Raw genomic sequence first — 12,135 nt, 5'->3', positions numbered from 1 at the left:
CACTGAAACCCTGTCACAGTCAGCTGCAGTATTGCTGTCTGGGGAACCCTGAAACACAGCCACATGCACCCCACAGAGCACATCCAACACAAACCAACCAGGTACCACCATGATGATGGCACCTGGCTTGTGTTAGAGTCCTGTGTGCCCTGGGATGCAAAGCCCTGAGGCAATCCTGCCCCTTGCTGCTCCAGCCAGTCCCACATACAATGGCCATTTGTCCACAATTCCAGGGAGAGAGCATCTTGCTGCACAGGATTGCTCTGGGAAGGCTCTTTTCTGCCAAGATGTCTCAGACAAATGGCCAAATCTCTCTCCTTGCCCTGCCCCAGAAAAATTTCCGGGAGGAAGAAAGTAGGGTAGTCTGCACATTTTATTCTGTTTGGGGATCTGATGCCAGATTCTTCAGCTGTTTGATGCAGTGGCACAGATATTTTGTATCATTAATCCTGAACTAGGCCATCTGTCACCAGTAGAACAGGTTTCAAGGATTTATAGCACAGAAACACAGTGTGTGTAACTGCTCCCAGTAAGTTAAATGGATCTACTTGCAGGCTTAATGGAGACTCCTTAATACTCCCCTTCTGAAGTGGAGTGATTCCTGATATAAGAATTAATCAGTACCAGGCAGAAATACTACCAAATTATTTTCAAAGCAGCCTAAAGGTGTCAACAGCAGGCAAAAGCAGGTGAATCTTTCCTCTTTCTTTAATTTGATCTTTTACAATTCCTTTCAAGAACTTAGAAGCCTGCTGGGAGGAGCATCCTGTTTCCTCATACCTCGTTCCTAGCTCCAGATGGAACAAAAGTGACAAAATACTCTCAGACTGAGTGTATGTCTGTGGCTGGCCACTGCTATGCTTTTATTCCACAATTGGCTCCTGGAAGATTTCAGTCTAAATTAAAAGAACCAGCACCAACGTATATATATATATATTTGTATTAATCTACCTGTCAGTCTGCCAGTTGTTCAGTGGTTCATTTATTCTAGTCCTGGCCACTGGCAGTGGAGTTCCTGGACCTTCTGTGGCCAGCTCTTCCACAAAGTGACTCCCTCATTTGCAAGGCTGTGTTTACTTTCTTGGTATTGCAAGGATTCAGGTACTTCAGATTTATGGTTTACTCTTTGTTTGTATACAGTCTGACATAAGGAAGCTGAAAACATCATGGAGGTCCTGCTGGGCTATCTGGGGACATGGAGACAGAAGCCAAGTCTCCTCTTGAACTATAAAGCAGGATTGTCACTGACCAGCGTGGAAGCAAACATATATAGAAGAGAGAACTGCAATCTTTGGTCCTTCTATTACCATTAAAATACATTAGCAGATGGTGTTAGAAATATCACATTTAACATGCACCCTGTGGTCTAAAACCATTTAGAGGGAAGGAAGATAGAAATATGGGAAGTGTCCCTGCTGAGCAGAAACCACACTCCACCACCTGGTTTAACTGACCATTACAGAAGCCAAGGGCAGCTGTGTTTTGAGCCACATGAAGACAAACTACACAGCCACAGCAATGCTGTTCTGCATGCTGGACTAGGCACAGCTAGTTCCACTAATTAGCTCTTGTGTTTTGACCTCTGCAAACTTCCTGTTGCTGTGTCCATCTTTTTCTTAAGGAAAAGAAAATTGCCATAATTAGTGCAACCAACCCTATATTTTGAGAGCAAGTTTCACAAAGTTATGGATTAAAAGCTTTATAAAAATTTTAAATCTTAAAAAGCTCTGTAAAGCTTTCCACTGTGTAAAGGAAAAAGTTGTCTGGTCACAGTTTTCATAGGAAGTGACAGTTCAGATTCAGGGAGTTCTCATTTTCACTCCTATTTCCCCTTGTTCAGTTCAGCACTATTATGAATAATTTGCTTTGGGTCTAACAGGCTTTGTGTTCTCTGCAACCTGCCACCTCCCAGCCTCAGGAAAATTATATTAATCCCTTCTGAGCTCCAATAGCAGCAAAGCTGCTGCTGTGTTTCATAGAAGTGGTGCAATGCCCTATTTGTTTTTGCAAATATTAAGAAAGGGGCTAAAACTGAAAAACATGAATAAGCGGAAGAATGCAAGTGTCCTTCCTTAAAGGAGAGAAACAGAAGAATACATATGTATTGGGTTTGGGGCATGTGGGGGCTGCAGGGGTGGCTTCTGAGAGAAGCTGCAAGAAGCTTCCCCTGTGCCCAGCAGAGCCAATGGGTCCAAGATGGACCCACTGCTGGCCAAGGCTGAGCCCAACAACAATGGTGGCAGCACCTCTGTGCTGACACATCTAAGAAGGGGAAAAAGAAACTGTGCAACAGCAATTGCAGCTGAAGAGAAATGTGAGAACGTGTTAGAGCAGAGGAAGGAGGTGCAAAACTAACATGTGATGAACTGACCACAGCCCGCATTCCCCGTCCACCTGAGCCACTGGGAGAAGGAGGTAAAGAATTCTGGAATAAAGTTAAACCCAGGAAGAAGGGAAGGTATTTTAAGATTTAGTTTTTATTTCTCATTAACCTACTCTGATTTGATTATAAATTAAATAAATTAAATTTCCCTAAGTCGAGTGTGTTTTGCCTGTGACAGTAATTAGTGAATGATCTCCCTGTCCTTATCTTGCCCCACTAGCCTTTTGTTAAATTTTCTCTCTCCTGTTTGGCTGTGGAGGGTAGGGATAGGGTGGCTTTGGTGCACACATGGTGTCCAGCCAGGGTCAACCCACCACAACAGAATAAGAGGAATTGAGACAGAAGTTTAACCTCCATGGAATCAGCATAGAAGCCAGCAACTCCTACAGTGCTATTCAAATCAGCAGATTTGCTTAGCCCTTAAGATCCCTCCTTACTCCTTTCCCTTAGAATAACCTGTCATCAGGTAAAGATCATTGAAAGAATTCCTAAAGAAAGTCTTTCAAGTCTTGCTCTGAAGGGGATTCTGGTCTAATAAAGAGGGCTTGCTTTTACATGAGGCATGATGCCCTCCAGCCTACAGTGTCTGACTCCAGGCAGTAACTACCTCTCTAAGCAGTAACTACCACTCTTCCAGAACTAAAAATCATCAAGAATATAGTTCCTGAGAGCTAAAATAAACCTGCAATTAAGCTCAATTTGATGTAAATGCCTTATCTGCTAAAGTCAGTTTTACAGTCTCTTATTCTGACTCCCGCTTTCCCACTTCACTCAGCTGCAAAAAGATGCCAGGAGAGAAACCCTCCCCAGAGATTGCCCAGGTCAAGGTAAGGAGGAGCCCTCGGAGCTCTCAGACATAGGCTCCCATTTAAGGTATGTGACTATAAATCAGCACCTCGCCCATACAGTACTTTTGCAAGCCTCGTTCCTTAGCCAGTTCTGCTGTAAACAAGCTGATCTGAATAGTTTCGAAGAGGTGTGTTCCTTTTGTAACAGTCCTCACCTCGACAAGCTCTGTATGGGAAGGCAGCAGGTTCTTGCTACCCAACAATCAGATCTCTGAGGGGATAGGAAGCTGCTCTTGTGCCCCACAGGCCCCCACAGGCCTGCCTGTCCTCCCTGAAGAGGGGGAGCGGTGCTGCCAGGGTTCCTTGCGTTATCCTGGCTGGCAGCCTGAGAAGGCTCCCACTGATTAGAGGAACAAGGAAACTGTGGCTTCAGGGAGGAGTGTATCAGGGAGAATGGGAAGTGGGAAACATGGTAACACCAGGAATTCTTAAAAAAATGGTTAAGAATTGATTTCAGTCTTTTAGGCGAGCACTGTCTGGCTTCAGCGAAGAAGTGTTGCATGTGTTCTATGCACAAAGACTGATCAGTTTGCTTGAAAATCAGAGCAGGAAACCCAGCATGTGCATCCTTTCCCTCTGCTGACCCCCTGCGAGCTACTTCCACATTAGCAGAGAGAACCTAATCCTGGGTGGGGGGTGTGTGTGTGCTCAGCAGTTGCCAACAGGCTGTCCAGAAGCAATGATCTCAGGCAAAAATAATTCTGAAAGATCTTTCCAAATATAGTCCCTCATTATTGGTGCTGTATCAGTTTCATTTCAAGCTGTGCCTGGCAGCCTCTCTCTTGTTCCCTTTCAGAGGACACTAACAGGCCTGAGGGACTAGGGACTTTCTCTAAAAAGGGAGAACAGGGGAAACATACTTCAGCAACATCAGATAAAGGAATCCTTGCTCTCAAATGTTTAACCTCAGAGGCTCTATAGTTAATCAGCTCTAAGCAGGGTGAGCTTGCCAGGGGCTGATGACACTCACAGGACACAACTGTTCCCAGGCACTGCTGCACACACTGTAGGACCACTTTGCAAGCTCTAAGTTTGGGCATGGTGACATGGGGAAGCCATGTCATGGGTTAGTGTTAGTAAAACCTCACCCCATGCACCTGGAAGTGTTCAGGCTCACACAATCAATTTGAGCCAGCTGGAACCAAGCTCTGTGTTACAACTGGATTTAAGCTTCACTGGGTGGGAGCTTTAACAAAACAGGGAAAGGAGAGGGGATCTGTTTTTCTTTCATTCTAGGTCTTGGAAATTTAACTAGCTGTCATACAATGTTAGCAAAATCCTGTGATTTTACAAAGGAAGAGAATAGATTTACCCAGTGTGGTATCTGTAGTACTCACAAAAGAAGCATAAAGCTGTTGTCAGAGTGCATCAGTGGACTGCTTAGAAATGCTAAGTATGCCACAGGTGCAGGGCAAGCCTGGTTAGGGACTGAGAAATAGCCATATTTACCTTTGAACTGTCTAGGGAATTCATGAGGCCTGCTAGCCAAAATATGCCATTTTAAGGGATGTGATACTGCCTTCAAGCAACTGAAGACAAATCTCGGTGACCTCAGAGGAAGACAAAGTCAGAGAGTGAGGCTGTTTTTTTTGGATACGAAGGTAAGTTCTTACAATGTGGCCCCCTTGCAGCCTCAGCTCCAGGACCTACAGACTGAGCAATCTCTTCCTCTGTGGACAAGGATGAAAGCCACACTGGCCCAGAGCAGTGTGATCCACAGTGCCAGTCCCAGTAAGTACACTTGCCCTGGTAAAATAGCAGGGTGTGAACTATACTCAGACACGAAATCTATGGCTATTCAGCCTGGAGGGAATCAACCCAAATAAATCACAGTGGCTGCAAATCTGACCTACCACAGAGGATCACCTTGCAGCTGCAAGTTGTAGGGATCATAAACAGACAGATGCTACATGTTGAGGTGAACCACAACTTGGACTTGGATGTGATGCTAATGTTGCCCTTGTAGAGGGTCACTGTTAGGTGGGGGTTGCTGATGAAAACACAGCTCAGGGCGCAGTTGTTGCTATGACTCATGTTGTGGTTCTTCAGTGGGGGAATGAAACAGGAAGCACAGTCCTTCCCAGGATACCCCATCTTGAGGTCAAAAAATTGCTAAGGACGGAGTCACTACGGGCTGCTCTGCACTGCACTTTCTGTTCCACACACAAACACGCAAACACAGAGCCAGCACCATCAAGACAGAGTCTTCTCCTGCACAAGCACAAACCTTAAAAAGCTTGGGTATGACATTTCACGACAAGGATCTTCTTTCCCACCAAGGAAAACCCAGGGAGGAGGAAGAATGAACAACACACAACATTAATCTTGGCATCTGACCAGCATACCCATTTCAACATGTAAACAAATACAAACTGCAAAGCAAGAGAGGAAGGAATCGGAAATCTCATTCTCCCATTAATCTGCTATGCAACTCTAAGCAAGCAATTAATTTCTTTGTTTCTTGATCTGTAACTAAGGTGTCAGATTTTTGCTCCACAGGGATATATCAATGCCTTCTCTCATTAATGCCATTAAATTGTAAAGTGCTTTTTGGATATTTGGCTCCCAAGGCACTTTAGAAATGCATGATTAAATTACACCCAATTATAAACCAAAGCAGGTGATCTTGTAAAGGAAGGGGTATTGCCCTGCTGGTGTTGCTCTGAGTCATTAATAGTCTACAGAATGCTTGGGGAAAATCACGGGGAACTGCATGTACAATTTAATTTCCAGTGTCCACTGCAAATTTCACATTTTCAGACTGTATTTAAACACACTTCTTGAAGTCTTTATTACTGCCTTTTGCATTGGTATGGGATCCCATCAAGTAGGTCCCTTGGATTCTAAATGTATCACCGTAGGGCAAAATTCTTTTAGAGAGAAAACAGCTTATTTCCTCCTTTTCTTTCAGAGTTTTTCTTCCATCTCATGTTTATGCAAATAAACCTTATGACTCACCATTTTTAATGAAGAATAGGAAATTAGTTCACATCTGCTTGTGTCCTGCTGGTCCTGCCTGAAGATAGGTAGGCTGTTATCAAAGGAACGTTGAGGGAATGGACTGCAAGGCACAGCCAGCCTAACTTTCCTCCATTCACTGTTCTCCTACACTTGCCTTCATGCACAGAAATTACTGAGGTTATACTAGACTCTGTAAAATCCAGGTCTAGAGCACTTCCACACAAGAACACAAATATGGCCACATAACTAGAGCTGCTCTTTCTCAGCTACACACATAGCCCAAGTAACATAGCTATGGTCTAGTGATGCAAATCAGGAAAGGCTGACTGTTAAATACAAATTCACAACTTGACATCTCATTACTCCTTTCAGTGTACTATTCATTGTGTTATTTTAATGTATTGCCCATTACTCTTAGTGGGATTAGAAGACTTGTAGCAGCACGTCGATAAGCTTCTGAAGAAATATATGCTTAATTTAGCAATATATATTAATATATATCTGGTTGATATTACTATATTGTTTCTTACACTGGGAATAGGTTGAGCAAAAAAATTTGCCTTGGATCTCACCATTTAAAGTCACTGCATTCTGCATTGCCCCAGACTGGGTAGAAGGATGACTTACCATTTTGACTTGAGCTGGGCCATGTTCAATTTTGCCTGGGAGCAGCGCTCATGAGACATCTTTATTACTGATCAGGCATGAGCAGGGAGAAACAGAACAATGGAGAAGGTATTTACCTGACAGGATGAGCTCTGAATGTTTAATTTAATGTTATTCTAGGGACTTCTTATAGTTTCTGGCCCTGAAAGACTGTCACAGAGTCTCCTACAAGTAACTGATTTGTTTGCTTTTTATTTAGGGAACAAATCCTAGTCAGACTGGAAATGTGCTACAAGACAAATGACTTGTAACACCAATCTTCTGTTATGTCAAGACATGATAATATTACCCTCCCTGCACATGGATGGCCTTGACTGTGCTGAATTTTAATTTAAACAGCATCTGTATGAACCGCTATGTAATGTGCTATATACACATGCAGCAAAAGGAAGCCTGATCCTGAAGTGATTGCCAACAAATGGATGGGATAGGACAGGAAGTATTCCTGTGTCTAATGTCCAGGTGGGCACCTGAGGTGCAAAGCAGGTTAGTGATATACCCAAGGCCACAGAGGGAGCCTGAGCTTAACCCAGAGCCTTGTGTACAAGAGCACCCATGTTCCTCCAGTACTGTCATGAATTTTTAGGCTTACCTCTGTCTGTGGAGATGTACCATTGCTCCCGTGAATCCAGAGGGAAAGTATCCCTGCTGCAAATTCTGCAGACAATGACTCAGAAGAAGTATTTCATCCCTGGGAGCAGGCCTGTGACACACTTATTGCTGTAGACCTTCTCTGTATCTGTGAACCTCATGGCAGTACTGACATCACATTGCAGGACACCATAAGTCCTCCAGTTGTCTTCTACATCTGAGCTGTGATTTAGGGTCATGATGTTCAACCAGCATCAGATTAGTGGGTGGTCAGGGGAAAGCTGTAAATTAATGAGCCCATTCAGGTATTAGTTTATTCTGTTTGGCACCCTCCCAAAAATTTTTCACTTCAGCCTCTCCCTTCCAAAGTTCCTGTGTGTCTAGGAAAGTACTTCTACCCTGAGCAACCCGAGGACCAATTTGCCCTGTGCATGTAGTTACCTTTTGATGAAGAAATAAGGCTGTTAGTTTTAGAAAGCACTCTTAAGAGATGACAAGCACAAAATATACTGCAAAGGTCTCTAACCCCCTACTCTAAGAAGCCAAGCCAGCCTGATTCCACTTTGCTGGCACAGACCCACTTGCAATGGAAATGATGTCACCAGGCTGCTGAGGTGACAGACACTGTTGTGTTAGTGCTGTTATGGGAATTTGCCTGTTCAAATAATGGCATGAAAAACAAGGTAGCATTTGGGGATGTCTGGAGCAGTAACTGCTTCACTCTTCCCCTCCACTTTGGACAGAGTGAGCAAAGCCCCAGCAGTACCATCCTTATTCCTGGGCTCTGAACCATGTTGCTTCCAGGTTTGGCTCAGCTAACAGGCTCTTAGCTAGTGTGAAGGAAGGACTTGGGATACACAATGACAAGAGGTAGGAAAATCCTCACTGGGCAGGGAGTCTTTCTCCCCTTGAGTGGAAGCAAAATTTGGATTGTTCCTGTGGCATTTTTTGGATAAAGAGCTGTATCATTGGAAGCATTCAGGGGTTTTTTGGTGTTTTTTTTTTTTTGGTTTTTTTTTTTTGTTTTGTTTTTTTTTTTTTTTTGTTTTGTTTTTTTTTGTTTTTTTGTTTTTTTGTTTGTTTGTTTTTAAGAAAAAAACAACCTTCCCAACCCTAGTGTTGGTGCAGAAATTGTGTGAAATTTCCATAAGCAGAAAAATACCTCCTTGTCATGACCCAGAGGTGATGGAGGTGCCCAAGTTTTCTCTATCCTGTACCTGCAACTTGCATGTGAATGTTGTAAAGGATGTCTCCATCAATGTTCTTGAGGATAACCTGGTACAGGTCAGAAACAAATCACTGGTGCTGTGGACAAGGAGTGGGTATGGTTCTTATCCTCCCTTTTGTTGATATGCCTTCTTTTTGCCACATCAGTGGTGTTGGTGATGAGCACTGGCCAAGACAACAGCAACTGGCTTGGGCAGCAAAAGAAACAAGCACCATCTTTGAGCACAAAAGGGATATCTGTGTCTACAAGAGCTACTTGTATTTAATCAGCCTAATAGAAAAATGTTTCAGGGACACCAATCTGGGAGATTTTTTCAAGCTGTAGAGGCAACGGCAGGCTTTGTCCCCAGGAAAGTGCACTTTGGGAAATGCCACAAAACCTCATGCTACAGTTCATTAGTTTGATCATCATTAAAGCTGAGGGAACACAGCTTGTACAATTTGGACTGAGACATACTTTCTTACAGTGGGGCTGATTCTCCAGGGTCCTGTGGAGCTTCAGCTCATGTAGTAGTCCAGGCTTAAAAGAAAAGAAAGCATATAAACTGCCATTAGCCTCTATAGAAATGAGCCCAACATCCATGTAATAGAAGTTGTTCCTCAGACAGGACATTTTTGGGACTTCAAGCATTGTCTTTACAACCCGATGACTCCCTTAGGTCACTCAAGGTTTAATCAAGAATAATTTCACTTCAGTTAACATGAAGGGTAGTTGCATGCTTGAAAAGTTCTGCTTCTCATGATGAATCGGAGAGCTTCCCCAATGTGTTATGGTTTGTTGAGCAGTGCTGCTCCAACTGTAAAGGGCTGGGTTGTGCAGCTGACAAACGTATGTGCACAGAAGTCCCTCTATCTTACCACCACAGGGAGGTTTATAGAAAGAGTTGCCATAAACATAGTGAGCAGTTATGCAGGACTTGATGAACCTAAAGCACTGTATGATTTTTCTCCAACAGTCAACTTTTAAACTAAAGTGACAGCTCATGTGATAAAGACTAAAGGACAACTACCAGCCTCTGTAGCCCTGCAGATACTCTATTTCACCAGATGCCCAAGAAAACACTAATTGCAGGATTTCTCCTCTGGCAGGACACAACCCAGAATCTTACAGAAGGATGTATGAATGTGTAGTGCTGTCCCAGCACAGACCACCATGTGGCTCTTCAGCCTCACAATGAGGGAGGTGGGAATAAAAGAAAAACAGACCAAGAGAGAAAAAAATAAAAAATTAAGAGTGAGGGATTGCACAGAAAACTAAAGCCATTCTTCAGTCTGTTGAGTCATGCCTGAAGACTGGAAGAAGAAACCTTCAGACTGTTTCAGCAGAAGGCAGTTAGTATAAGGGTTGCAATGTTGCCAGCTCTTCTCTTAATATCTGTGCAACCAGAAGAGAAACATTAATGCCTCGGCAATCAAGTGCTTGCTGATGAACACCTATTCAGGACAACTTCAGGTGAGGCTGGTGGAATAGGAATATTTTAAAATAATGTAAAAAATGTAGAATAAAGAAATGTAATTTACATGTAAAGTGTGACTGAGAACAAAATAAAAGAAGAGGCAGCTTTAATGCCTCATTTGATGATGTTACTGTCCAACTTCTGCCACAATCAGTTTTGTATAACATCAGATTTAAGTCCTAAACAATAAAGATTTAAATACTTTGCTGCCTCAAATAGTAAGCTATCTAGGGATTTCATGGCAGGTCATGATATCTTCATTCTCAAGACATAATTAGCGTACTTAAAGCATGACCTCTGATAATGTTATTTCAACTTTTGCATTCTGGCATCTAACTGCTCATCTCATTCCAACTGAGGTTTGAAAGAATTATAATTCTGTCTCCATACCACTCTATTTACAGCAAATGGCTGTTTCAGACATGATGGTTTACTTGCTGTAGTACCTACTGTCTTAACCCATGCTCAGATTACAGAATCCACCTCAGGAATCACAGAATCTTCCAAAAGTGATCCCTGTAACAACCCGTGAAATATGATGTGAGAAGTTATATGGTGGAAAAAACAACTGCCATTATACCTGACACACTCATTCTGGGGACAGCTAAGCAAGGATGGCAGAATTATTTTAGTTTGGCTCAAAGACTGCACAGCTTGTGCTGCTCTCCATCTCCTCTCAGCCCTTTTGAAAACTGAACAAAACCCAACAGAGCTGTGATGCTAAGTGTTCTTTTGTGCAAGATAAATATCATAAAACTTTCCAAAATGTGGTATATGTTAAAAACAAAAAAAAGTAACAGCTGACAGATAGGAGTTCCAGCTGTATGAATGCTGCAGTTCTTACCTGAAGGTGGCATTGCTAGAATTCCTTCCTGTAACTCCACTGCTTCTTCCATACCAGCTCCATTTCATGCCTTGGGTTCAGAAGTAGTATTTGTCTCTCCTGCAAGCTTCCCATCCTGTAAGGGGTACTAGAGATAGGCATCTTCGTTCATTTTCTCCACTTTTTGGTGTCCTCAGCTCATGTCTCTAGTATGTGTCCTGACAGCAGATCTCCCTTGGTCTGGTTCCTGCCAGGCTAAACAAATGCTGGAGTTGAAAAATTCATCTCCAGTTCTGGAGGCTCTGTGACAGCAGGAGAGCTGTGACACACTACTGTACCCACAGGCCTTTGCTTGCAGATGTGAGAACAGAACGGGTTCCATTTCAAGACGGTGAACCTGCAGTGTTTTGGGGTAAAAGGAGCCTTAATAAACAGAGAGCAAATTCTGTCCAACAAAAGAATGCAGTTCCCAGCATAGCACACACATTCAGACCCTGTTTCAAGGTTGCTCATTTAAGAAAAAAACACCATTTGGCATGGGACCTTCTGGAAAGGGAACCTTCTATGAGCACTGCCCACCACTCATTTTCCACATGTGTTTGGAAGAAGTGTCTAGCATTAAAGCGTAAATTTTGTTCTGTCTCTTTCTAGCTGGCTGGTGACTCTGCAGTACATTTCCTATAACCTGTTTTCTGTGACTTTGAGTGCCTTGTGTCTCTTCTTGTTTAATAAATCCCTCTTACAGTTCTGTATAAAGTGGTCAGGTGCTATCTGGACTGCTTAGATTATTGGATGTCCTTACTGATTGCAAGATCCTATTAATGTTCTTCAAGTTTATTTGCCAAAGATTACAGTACCCCTAATTAATAGTAATTAAAAAAAAATATAAATCTTGCTTTTTGCTCTTTAGTCCTCCTTGCAGCAGCCTCCATAATACACACAAAGAGCAAAAGATAGACTATTAAAAAATCTGTATGTTTTTAATCAAAGGAGTAGGGAGTTGTGTGTCCAAATCCATATTCTGCTCTGAAAGTCTCTGCTAAAATGCACCTGGCACCAAAAGAGTCAACCAATGCAGCATGACATAACAAACTTGATGCTAATGGTTTTTGTACAGAACTCTCACATGAGCACACAGGGACATAAGGAATATGCTGCATATGGAAGGACTGGATTCTC

This window comes from Manacus candei, unplaced genomic scaffold (assembly GCF_025592945.1).
Source record: "Manacus candei isolate 608988 ecotype Guabito, Panama unplaced genomic scaffold, ASM2559294v1 h1tg000060l, whole genome shotgun sequence".
Classification (NCBI taxonomy): domain Eukaryota; kingdom Metazoa; phylum Chordata; class Aves; order Passeriformes; family Pipridae; genus Manacus; species Manacus candei.
This window is presented reverse-complemented; position numbering follows the sequence as displayed.